General features: G+C 41.8%; 1 protein-coding gene and 1 long non-coding RNA gene across 2 annotated transcripts in view; one reads left to right on the plus strand and one right to left on the minus strand.

Annotated features, from left to right (window-relative positions):
• The window catches only part of LOC123505874 (protein gustavus-like), a 118,473-nt gene that overhangs the window by 45,655 nt on the left and 60,318 nt on the right, over nucleotides 1-12,500 (minus strand).
• On the plus strand, nucleotides 10,586-11,321 carry LOC123505875. The gene is made up of 2 exons (XR_006675282.1): nucleotides 10,586-11,030; nucleotides 11,259-11,321. It is a non-coding gene; the product is annotated as an uncharacterized LOC123505875 (long non-coding RNA).

The raw sequence follows: 12,500 nt of genomic DNA on the forward strand, positions 1-12,500 counted from the left end.
GCTTGTGCCGCCACTACCCGCCGGCTGGGACCACCTCACACACACACACACACACACACACACACACACACACACACACACACACACACACGACCTTGAAGGAACCCGATCTTGTAACGTCTTTGGGGCCTCGGTACTGATCCAGCGGGACAGACAGGTGTGGGACAGGTGAGCTGCTGGTGTGGGGAAACCAGGCAGGTGTGTGTGTTTGTGTATGGAGGTGTGTGTGTGTGTGTGTGTGTGTGTGTGTGTGTGTGTGTGTGTGTGTGTGTGTGTGTGTGTGTGTGTGTGTGTGTGTGTGTGTGTGTGTGTAGGTGGGTGTGTAAGAAAGAAAGAAAGATGTGTGTGTATGTGTGTATTTATGTGCGTGCGTGTGTGGCAATGAGACAGAGAAACAGAGTGAGAGAGACAGAGTGGGAAGGAAGGAAGGAGGGAGGGAGAAGGCGACTGACACGTCCAAAGCCACGCGGTGAACTGGCTCTGGCTGGCTGGGCACCAACTCCGGCACACAGCCTGCCCTGCCACACACACACACACACACACACACACACACACACACACACACACACACACACACACACATCATAGGGACGCGTCACCGCTACTTCGCCTCATTACAAACTCGTATACTCGCTTGCGACTTAGAGAGAGAGAGAGAGAGAGAGAGAGAGAGAGAGAGAGAGAGAGAGAGAGAGAGAGAGAGAGAGAGAGTAGGGAATGGAAGGTGTGGAAAGAGCTCAGTGGAGAATAGTTGAGGAGGAGGAGGAGGAGGAGGAGGAGGAGGAGGAGGAGGAGGAGGAGGAGGAGGAGGAGGAGGAGGAGGAGGAGGAGGAGGAGGAGGAGGAGGAGGAGGAGGAGGAGGAGGAGGAGGAGGAGGGAGTCCTTCGTAAGTGAAAGTAAGAGTAACTTGTCTCCCAGATCTCTCCCTTTCTCTTTCCTTCCTCTTTATTTTCCTTGTGTGTGTGTGTGTGTGTGTGTGTGTGTGTGTGTGTGTGTGTGTGTGTGTGTGTGTGTGTGTGTGTATTTCACCGCCCTCACTTTGCAATAATCCGTACACACATACTTTCCTTTTCCTTTGTTGCACACACGTAATCCTTCACACACACACACACACACACACACACACACACACACACACACACACACACACACACACACGAGGAAATTCCCCAGTGCCTTGCTGACCAGGATAATTGTCAGGTGGAGTCAGGTAATGATAAGGAGGAAGAAAGTCAGGTTACGAGAGAGAGAGAGAGAGAGAGAGAGAGAGAGAGAGAGAGAGAGAGAGAGAGAGAGAGAGAGAGAGAGAGAGAGAGAGAGAGAGAGAGATTCTTTACTCATCTCCACTGTTGAGGTCGCCGCTCTAAACACTGACCCACAACACCACAACACCACTGCAATCACCGCTCTGAACACTGGCCTAGAACACAACACCACAGCACCATTACACTGTCAACACCACAATCACCGCTCTAAACACTTGACCACATCACTACAACACCAGTACACTGTCAACACCACTAACAATGTAATCACCGCTCTGAACACTGACCCACACCACCAGAACACCACTACTCTGTCAACACCACAATCACCACTGCAATCACCGCTCTGAACACTGGCCCACCACAACACCACTACACTGTCAACACCACAATCACCGCTCTGAACACTGGCCCACCACAACACCGTCAACACCACAATCACCGCTCTGAACACTGGCCCACAACACCACCACAATCACCGCTCGGAACACTTGACCAGATCACCACATCACCACAGAACGACTACACGGTCAACACCACTAGCACTGCAATCACCAACACCTGACACTGTGGGTGGTGTACTGAAACACTCTTGCGCCACATCTCCAATACTTTCAAAGGCTCTAGTTGAAGAAATACGTGATTTGATCCCCTTCAGCACCAGGACGCATTTTCATATTCATTCTGGTTACTATTTGGAGATTTTATTCAGCTTCAGAAACTTATGTGGGGGTTAAAATAGTGAAAGACTTTCCCATTAATCTTCTGACCTCCACAGACCCCTCCTAATGTCAATAAAATAGTCTAATCGTACACACATCTCACAGTAAAAAATGCGTCCTAGTTCTGAAGGAGTGAAGGCGTTTTTACATTACTAAAAAGGAGAAACACTCTTGGAAACTTGGCTCCTCATCTCTATAACCTTTGAAAACAGTCGTGGTGAGAGAGCAGAGCGTTTTTAAGCCGTTTTTTAAGGTCTTAGTGACATATCAATATCATTTCTACATTACAAACATGAAAAACGCTCTTGAAAACTACGCTAATCATCTCCATAGCCTTCGAAAACAGTCGTGATGAGAGAGGAGGGGGTTTTAACATGAGCCAGACTACCTCACAGGAAAGGGAAGCTGCACAAACCCACTATTGAGGCATACACGTGGTGGTTATTGTATAAAGCGAGCCTGCCATGTCCACCTATCATCCCTTAATCGTGGTGAGAAAGCAGAGCGTTTTTAACCCCTTCAGTACCATGACGCATTTCCATATTCATTCTGGTGACTATTTGGTGACTTCATACAGCTTCAGAAACTCATGTGGGGGATTAGAATATTGAAGACTGACCTCTAAAAGACTCTCCAATGTCAATAAAATGATCTAATCGTACAGAAATCTCAAGGTAAAAATGTTTCCAAGTACTGAAGGGCCAGATTATAATACCTCAAAGGAGAAACGCTCTTGGAAACTTGGCTAATCATCTTCATAACCTTTTAAAACAGATGTGGTGAGAGAGCAGAGCGTTTGTAATATGGGCCAGACTACCTCACAGCAAAGGAAAGCTACACATACCCACTACATAGGCCTTCACGTGATGGTTACTGTATGAAATGAGTATACCTATGTTCACCTATCATCTCCTACCCATCCTTGAGCCCGTATTTTGAAACGCTTTGCTCTCTCACCATCATTGCTTTCCAAAGGCTCTAGTTGGAGATACTAGTGTTTTTAAGTGTATTTTTATGGTTCTGGTGATGGATTGGCAAGATTTCGGGTATATCATAAAGAGAAACTGTCTTGAAAACCAGGCTATTTGTCTCTGTGGCCTTGGAAAACTGTGGTGGGGAGAGGAGGCCATTAGTCTCATTACTACAACCAAATGACTGACGATGGGAATAAGTAGAAATTTTTAAGGTGTCAGTAAATCATAACACAAAACATGCTAAAAATCTCGAGTCTTTAGGAATTGGGAAACGCTTTGCTCTATCACCGTGACTGTTTTCCAAGGTCGCAGAGATGATTAACCTGGTCCTAATAAGCTTTCTAGAGTTGGATCCATATTCTGAAACACTTCCGCACCTCACAGCACCTTCACTATTTTCAAAGAGCTCTAGTTGAAGTGACACGGGTTTTTAAAGGTGTTTCTGTGATTCTAGTGACATGTTAACAAGTTTTCTGCATTACCAACAGGACAAATACTCTTAAGAACACTTCCTCAAAGCACCTCCACTATTTTCAAAGGACTCTCAGTTGAAGTGCCACGGTTTTTAAGAGTGTTTATGTAATTCTAGTGACATGTTAACAAGTTTTCTGCATTACCAGCAGGACAAATACTCTTTACAACTCGGCCAATCGTCTCTGCGGTCTTTGAAAATGGTCGCAGTGAGAGAGGGAAACAAACACTTCTGACCCACACCTCCACTATTTCAAAAGGCTTTATCTAAATTTATACGAGTTTTACAAGATGTTTTTACGTTTCTAGAGGCAGAGTGACAATATTTCTGCATTATGAACTGAAGAAACACTCTTGAAAACCCCGCTAATCATCTCTGTGGCCTTGAAAAACAGTCGTGGTGAGAGAGAAGAGCGTTTTAAGCAAGTTTTGACGGTTTTGGAGACAGAATGACAAGATTTCTGCATTATTAACTGGAAAAACACTCTTGAAAACCCCGCTAATCATCTCTGTGGCCTTGGAAAACAGTCATAGTAAGAGAGAAAAGGGTTTTTAAGCAAGTTTTGACGGTTTTGGAGACAGAATGACAAGATTTCTGCATTATTAACTGGAAAAACACTCTCGAAAACTCCGCTAATCATCTCTGTGGCCTTGGAAAACAGTCATAGTAAGAGAGAAAAGGGTTTTTAAGCAAGTTTTGACGGTTTTAGAGACAGAGCGACAAGATTTCTGCATTATTAACTGGAAAAACACTCTTGAAAACGTAGCTAGTCATTTCTGTGGCCTTGGAAAACAGTCATAGTAAGAGAGAAAAGGGTTTTTAAGCAAGTTTTGACGGTTTTAGAGACAGAGCGACAAGATTTCTGCATTATTAACTGGAAAAACACTCTTGAAAACGTAGCTAGTCATCTCTGTGGCCTTGGAAAACAGTCATGGCGAGCGAGCAAGCAAAGCGTTTCTAAAGACGGACCTGAAACAAAATAAGGAGAGACGGGGAATGAAGAGCAAAGCGTTTCTGGATAGGGACGTTGGTTGTGTTGCAGGAATGGTACTCTTTATCACTGCGGCGTCTTGCTGGTTCGCGGATCTATACCTTTGACGGACACATCAGCTTTAATAACGGAACACATGCAGCGTATACACTCACAGGATAAAGAATAACACTTTCACACGATACACGATACATGACACACCATTGCATGTTCTATTTGTCATTTTCTTGCACGCAGTCTTAAATTCTCTGGGCTGTTATGAGTGGAGTATTTTGAAACACACACTAAACACGCACACGCACACGCACACACACATACACACTTCCGTCACCACATTAATCACAATATTCTAACACACTTCCTTGCTTCACCTCCACTATTTTCAGATACTTCCAGTTAAAGAATGTATTTGTGTTTAGTCCCTTCAGTACTGGGACGCATTTTTACCTTGAGTTTTGGATACGATTAGACGATTTTATTGACATTAGGAAGAGTCTATGGAGGTCAGAAGATTAATGGCCACAATCTTCACTATTTCAACCCCTTCAGTACTGGGACATATTTTTACCTTGAGTTTTGGGTACGATTAGACCATTTTATTGACATTAGGAAGGGTCTACGGAGATCAGAAGATTAATGGCCAGAGTCTTCACTATTTTAATCCCCCACATAAATTTCCGAGGCTGTATAAAATCACCAAATAGTAAGCAGAATGAATACGGAAACGTGTCATGGTATTGAAGGAGTTAAGAGTGTTTTGATGGTTACAGTGACAGATTAACATGATTTCCACAGTATGAACTTAGGAAACACTCTTAAGAATTTGGCTAAACATCTCTGTGGCTCTGAAAATAATCACGGAGAGAGAGAGAGAGAGAGAGAGAGAGAGAGAGAGAGAGAGAGAGAGAGAGAGAGAGAGAGAGAGAGAGAGAGAGAGAATCCTACAAGAGGCAGTCCCTGTATGAAAAAAGCTAGCTACATAATTTCATCTTTCATTCTCATCCATAAATTGATCTAATCTTCTTTCAAAGCAAAGTGTTTCAGAATACACACTTAAGGACAGTATTCTACATCCCCTTTTGGCGACTTTCCTCTACTTTCAACAGGATCTGATGAAAGTTATACGAGATTCAACCTTTTAAACTTTCACTTGTAGAGAATCTTTCATTTATTCTTTTCCATCAACCACCCCAGACTTTTACAGACTTCCAAGGGTTAAGAGTCCCGACTTCCATGTGTGTCAGGAGTCTTTACAATACTTTATGTGGCTAAGAGAAGCACACACGGGAAGGAAGAGTGGAAAAACGGATAAACTGGGAATATTTCAGTGGTTTTAACAGACTTTCATGTGTGTTACGAAGTCTTTTAACCCCTTCAGTACCGTGACGCGTTTCCATATTCATTCTGCTTACTATTTAGTGATTTTATACAGCTTCAGAAACTTATCTCGGGGATTAATATAGTGAAGACTGTGGCCATTAATCTTCTGACCTCCATAGACTCTTCCCAATGTCAATAAAATGGTCTAATCGTACAAAAATTTCAAGGTAAAAATGTGTCCCAGTATTGAAGAGGTTAAAATAGTGAAAGCTGTAGCCATTAATCTTCTGAATAAAAAGGTCTAATTAAACACAAATCTCGAGGTAAAAATGTGTCCCCATTATTGAAGAGGTAAAATAGTGAAGACTATGGCCATTAATCTTGTGACCTCCATAGACCCTTCCCAATGTCAATAAAATGGTCTAATCGTACACAAATTTCAAGGTAAAAATGTGTCCCAGTATTGAAGGGGTTAAATAGCTCCTGTGGCTGAAAGAACACTCAGGAAATAAAAAAAAAAAATAATGAATGGAAATATTACAATGCTTTTAAAAGATTTTCATGTGTGTTAGGAATCTTTTAAGTATTTCATGTGGCTCAGATTAGAACACTCGGGAAATGAACAGTGGAAAAACAAAATGGGAAAAGCTCGGAATATTACAACACTATACTGGGCTTTTAGTTGTGGAGATATCACGTGACTTATTAAACCACTCCTTTCGCTCCTATGGTATGCTTGTCTTTGGGAAATATTTAAGGCAGTTTTGGAGTAAAATTTGCATGGAGTTATGAAAAATAGTCAAGAAATTAGAGGTTGAGTTTCCATGCTCTATGCTACAAAACTCATTAATGTGCGTGAAAAAAAGGATTATAAAAGGAAAAATACTTCGCACTGTAGTCTTTCAGGAAACATCCAGTGCAGTTTTGTAGAAAAATCTGCATGGAGTTATGAAAAATAGTAAATAAATTAGAGGTTGGATTTCCATGCTCTATGCTACAAAACTCATTAACGTGCGTGAAAAAAAGGATTATTCGAGGAAAATTAAGTAGCGCTGTAGTCTTTCAGGAAATATTCAGAACAGTTTAAAAGCTAAAATCTGCATGGACATGAAGAACAGAAAATAAAGAGGTTGTTTCCATGTTCTATGCTACAAAACTCATTAATCCCTTCAGTACCATGACAAGTTTCCATATTCACTCTGCTTACTATTTGGTGATTTTATACAGCTTCAGAAATTTACTTGGGGAATTAAAATAGTGAAGATTGTGGCCATTAATCTTCTGACCTCCACAGACCCTTCCTAATGTCAATAAAATGGTCTAATCACACCCAAAACTCGGGTAAAAATGTGTCCCAGTACTAAAGGTGTTGAAATAATGAAGACTGTGGCCATTAATTTTCTGACCTCCATAGGCCCTTCCTGTTGTCAATAAAATAGTCTAATCACACTCAAAACTCGGGTAAAATGCATCCCAGTACTGAAAGGGTTAGTGTGAGATATAAGGGATTATGGAAAGAAAAATAGGTAGAGACACTAGAACAATTACCTTTATCCCCTTCAGTACTGGGACACATTTTTACCATGAGCATTGGTTATGATTCGACGATTTTACTGACATTAGGAAGGGTCTATGGAGGTCAGAAGATTAATGGCCACAGTCTTCACTATTTTAATCCAAACATGATTTCTGAAGCTGTACTGAACTACCAAATAGTAAGCAAAATTACAATGGAAACGCGTCCTGGTACTGAAGGGGTTAAAGTAGGTGAGGCAAGATGAGTAATCAAGCTTCAGTGTCTCTTGAGTGTTCAGTCTTCACACTTGGTTTTGTTGAATGGACACTGGAGGAATTAATGTTTTCATGAACTGTTTTGTTGAATGAATGCCTAACAGTCACTACCACCACTACAGGCACCACTCTGCACCACACTGACAACACCAGATGTTCACTCACACTCATGGATGAAAGGATTTAAACACTCAATCGCGCTTCATTCCTCCACTTTCCACCAGGCATTGGTAAATTCCTCTCACCTCTCACCAACTCACTACTCACTCTCACCAACACTACTTGTACACGCCACACACATGATCAGCCGGACCCTAACTCAACCTAATCTATCTTTATATTTAATTTTAACTTTACCTAATTTCAAACCATTATTTTCAAATTGTAAACGCCACACACATGATCAGACAAGACCAAACTCATCCTAACCTATCTTTATTTATTTAATTTTAACATTACCTAACTTCAAGCCTTTTTTTTTTCAAACCTAACTTAATCTCTAGACTTTCGCTGAGTTCAATTTGATGATCTACCCTAACCTAACCTACCTTCAACTTTTGCAACCTAACTCAATCTATATATATTTCTTTAACCCCTTCAGTACTGGGACACATTTTCACCCTGAGATTTGTGTACGATTGGACCATTTTATTGACATTAGAGAGAATGGATAGAGATGACAATATTAATGGCCACAGTCTTCACTATTTCAATCCCTTCAGTACTGGGACACATTTTTACCTTGAGATCTCTACACGATTAGACCATTTTATTGACATTAGGAAGGGTCTATGGAGGTCAGAAGATTAATGGCCAGAGTCTTCACTGTTTTAATCCCCCACATAAGTTTCTGAAGCTGTATAAAATCACCAAACAGTAAGTCGAACCAATATGGAAAACGCGTCAATGGGTGGGGGGGGGGAGGGTTAACAGCGACGAGTGATGAGTGACTAGTATACACAAGCCAATGCCAGCCAACACACCCAACAAGCAACACGCAACACGCACTTACAGATGATACACAGAGACACATAAATAGATACACGGGAAAGGCTAACTCATACACTGATTGACAACTTGGCGCCACAACAACGGGGTCATATTGCGCCGTTGAAGATAGACTAGACTTGTTATGCAGTGGCTTTTGGTACGAGAGAAAGAAAGGTTCACCATTCAAAACACACTCAAACATATCCAAACACACTCAAACACACCCACACTCCACCAAACCAAAGCACACTCAAACACACCCAAACCCCACCAAACACACTCAAACACACCCAAGCCCCATTTAAACACACTCAAACAACCACACACACTCAAACACCACCCAAGCAAACCCAAACACACCCACACTCCACCAAAACACACTCAAACACACCCAAACCCCATCTAAACACACTTAAACACACCCACACACACTCAAACACCACCCAAGCAAACCCAAACACACCCACACTCCAACAAACACACTCAAACACACCCACACTCCACCCAAGCAAATCCAAACACACCCACACTCCAAAAAAACACACTCTAACACTCAAACACACCCAAAACCAACCCAAACACACTCACATCCCACGCAAACACACCTAAACACACTCACACACACCCAAAACCCATCCAAACCCACCAAAACACGCCAAAACTCACTATAACACACCCAAGCACCACCAAAACACACCAACAACAAAAAAATGAGTGTGTTGCCCATTTAGTACATGTTCTATTCTTATCAAGAGTGCCAACCTTACGTGCTGAGTGGTTGTGTCAGAATCACAGAATATGCCAAACCACAAAATACTATTATACAAAATTAACCGAGAGAGAGAGAGAGAGAGAGAGAGAGAGAGAGAGAGAGAGAGAGAGAGAGAGAGAGAGAGAGAGAGAGAGTTTCCTCTTCACACCACGCACGTCTATACGCACCAAACCCTCGCCCGAACTAACTTTACGTGCACATCTACCTGTACGTGGCCGTGCGGAGCCGTGGGAGGGGCATTACAGGTACAGCTAGACGGTACGAGGAACACAGCTGCCTTGGGGTACGGCCGGTGTGGTAAGGTACGGTACGGTACGGTACGGTATTACGTGCACACACCTATATTTACGTGTTCATGCGGTGTCGTGAGGAGGGGAGGGGGTAGAGGTAGACGGTGCAAGTTACACAGTTGGGTACGGCCGGTGCAGTAGCTAAGGTGAGGTGAGGTGAGGTGAGGTGAGGTGAGGTAAGGTGAGGTGAGGTGAGGTGAGGTAAGGTAAGGTAGGAAAGCAATAACTAAGGTAGCTCCGAGCAGCATCTTTAATGGGCCAAACTGCAAAAGCTGAAAAAAACTAATACCAAGGCCAGAAAATGTAGGTTTACGATAAATAGAGGTGGAAAGTCTACCATTGATTTTTGTGATGTTTAGGTCAAGGAAGGGGATTTGTGAGTCTATTTCAGATTCCATAGTGAACTTGATATTGTCATGTTGTGAGTTAAGGTAATGTAGGAAATGGTCTGCATGTGATGCTTCCTTAAAAAACACCAAAGTATCATCAACATATCGTCTATATAACATAGGTTTGAAAGCGATAGGACAATCATCGAGCCAGTTTCGTTCGTGGTAACAAACCACTCGGACCCACCTTCGCTAACATCTTCCTTTGTTACCAAGAACGAAACTGGCTCGATGATTGTCCTATCGCTTTCAAACCTATGTCATATATACGATATGTTGATGATACGTTGGTGTTTTTTAAGGAAGCATCACATGCAGACCATTTCCTACATTACCTTAACTCACAACATGACAATATCAAGTTCACTATGGAATCTGAAATAGACTCACAAATCCCCTTCCTTGACCTAAACATCACAAAAATCAATGGTAGACTTTCCACCTCTATTTATCGTAAACCTACATTTTCTGGCCTCGGTATTAGTTTTTCAGCTTTTGCAGTTTCCGGTTCAAAATCAATTCAGTCCGTACCCTCTTACACCGTGCCTTTGCTCTGTCTTCTTCTTACCTAAATTTCCATAATGAAGTTACTTTCCTAAAGGATTTTTCTATAACAATGGCTTCACCACCAACCTGTTTGAGAAAACTCTGAATAACTTTCTCCAAAGTAAATACCTTCTTAAACATCCAATTACCACTGTTGCCAAAGAAACAATCTATTTACGTATTCCATTTTTAGGTGAGGTTTCCAAGAAATTAGAAAGGGGTCTATATGAAAAACTTACAAAATATTATCCTGATAAACATTTTCGTATTGTGTCTACAAATAGTCTATGTATAGGTAGTTTTTTCCTCTTTAAGGACACTCTGCCAACTGCCTTACGCTCGTCGGCTGTTTATTGTTTCACTTGTCCCAGCTGCCAGGCTGAGTATGTGGGTAGCACCTTGCGCTCACTTATAAACCGAGCCAGCGAGCATTTAGGCCAGTCTGCCAGAACAGGGCGCCCGCTACACAACGCCCCATTTTCCGCGATACGGGACCACTGCCTCTCATGTAAGGTTCAACCCAATCTCAGTCATTTCCGTATCCTCGCCACCTGTAATAGACACAGTTTAAGAATACTGGAATCCCTATATATTTCCCAAGTAAAGCCATCCCTCAACAATACTCTGTCAGCATACCCACTTATGATAGTGTGAATTTTTACCATTGTAATTCTCTTTGTATTTTTACTTTATTCTTTTATACTTATATTTGTTTTATCGTTTTATTTTATTTTAGACCACTGATGATGACATAAGATGAAATGTCGAAACGTTTGGCCCATTAAAGATGCTGCTCGTAGCTACCTTAGTTATTGCTTTCCTGCTGAAAATACGATTTCCCAGAAATCAACCTGTTTCGGATAAACAGAGACACCTAGCCGGGGTTTTCAGGACAGTTTCTTCTTTTAATAAACTAGAAATCTTGCCAATCTACCACCACAACCATAAAAATACCCTTAACCTCTTCAGTACCATGACAAGTTTTAATATTCATTCTGCTTACTATTTACTGATTTTATACAGCTTCAGAAACTCATGTGAGGATTGAAATAGTGAAGACTGTGGCCATTAATCTTCTGACCTCCATAGACACTTCCTAATGTCAATAAAATGGTCTAATTGTGCACAAATCTCAAGGTAAAAATGTGTCCCAGTACTGAAGGGGTTAACAGACTATAAATCCGTCACACATTCACCACTCGGGCCCCTGGTGGTGGTGGTGGTGGTGGTGGTGACAGACAAGTTGAGGTAATGGCAGGAGTTCTTTAAATGGTGGTGTAACTTTGGACACACACAGAATCAACATATTCTCCATCTCTCGTTATTTTGTCTCAGGTCAGTCTTCAGAAACACTTTGCTCACTCTGCTCTCTCGCCACGACTGTTTCCCAAGGCCACAGAGATGATTAGCGGGGTTTTCAAGTGTATCTCCAGTTGATAATGTAGAAATCTTGTCACTCTGCCTTTAGAACCACGAAAACTTGCTTAAAAATGCTCTGCTCTCTCACCACGAATTTTTCAAGACCACAGAGATGACTAATGGAGTTTTCATGATTGTTTCCCCAGTTAATATCTATCGTTGTATTTTCTCGTTTCTTCTCCCTTCATTTTATTACGTCAGGTTAACACAAGTGCAGAGTAAGTGTTTCTATTTCTTCCTTCTCCTTCCCATTTTGTCTTTCTCTTATTCATACGTCACTGTTTTTTCTCGTTTCTTCCAGCTTCATTTTACTGCGTCAGTTTGCCACAAGTACAGGGTAAGTGTTCCTATTTCTTCCTTTTCCTTCTCATTTTGTCTTTCCCTTATTCATCTCTGGTCTTCATTTCTCGTTTCTTTTCCCCTCATTTTACTACGTCAGGCTGCCACAAGTAAGAGTAAGTGGTAAGTGTTTATATTTCTTCTTTCTCCTTCTCATTTTGCCTTTCCCTTATTTATCTCTCGTCTTCATTTCTTGTTTCTTCTCCCTTCATATTACTAA

This window comes from Portunus trituberculatus, chromosome 18 (genome assembly GCF_017591435.1).
Source record: "Portunus trituberculatus isolate SZX2019 chromosome 18, ASM1759143v1, whole genome shotgun sequence".
NCBI classification, from domain to species: domain Eukaryota; kingdom Metazoa; phylum Arthropoda; class Malacostraca; order Decapoda; family Portunidae; genus Portunus; species Portunus trituberculatus.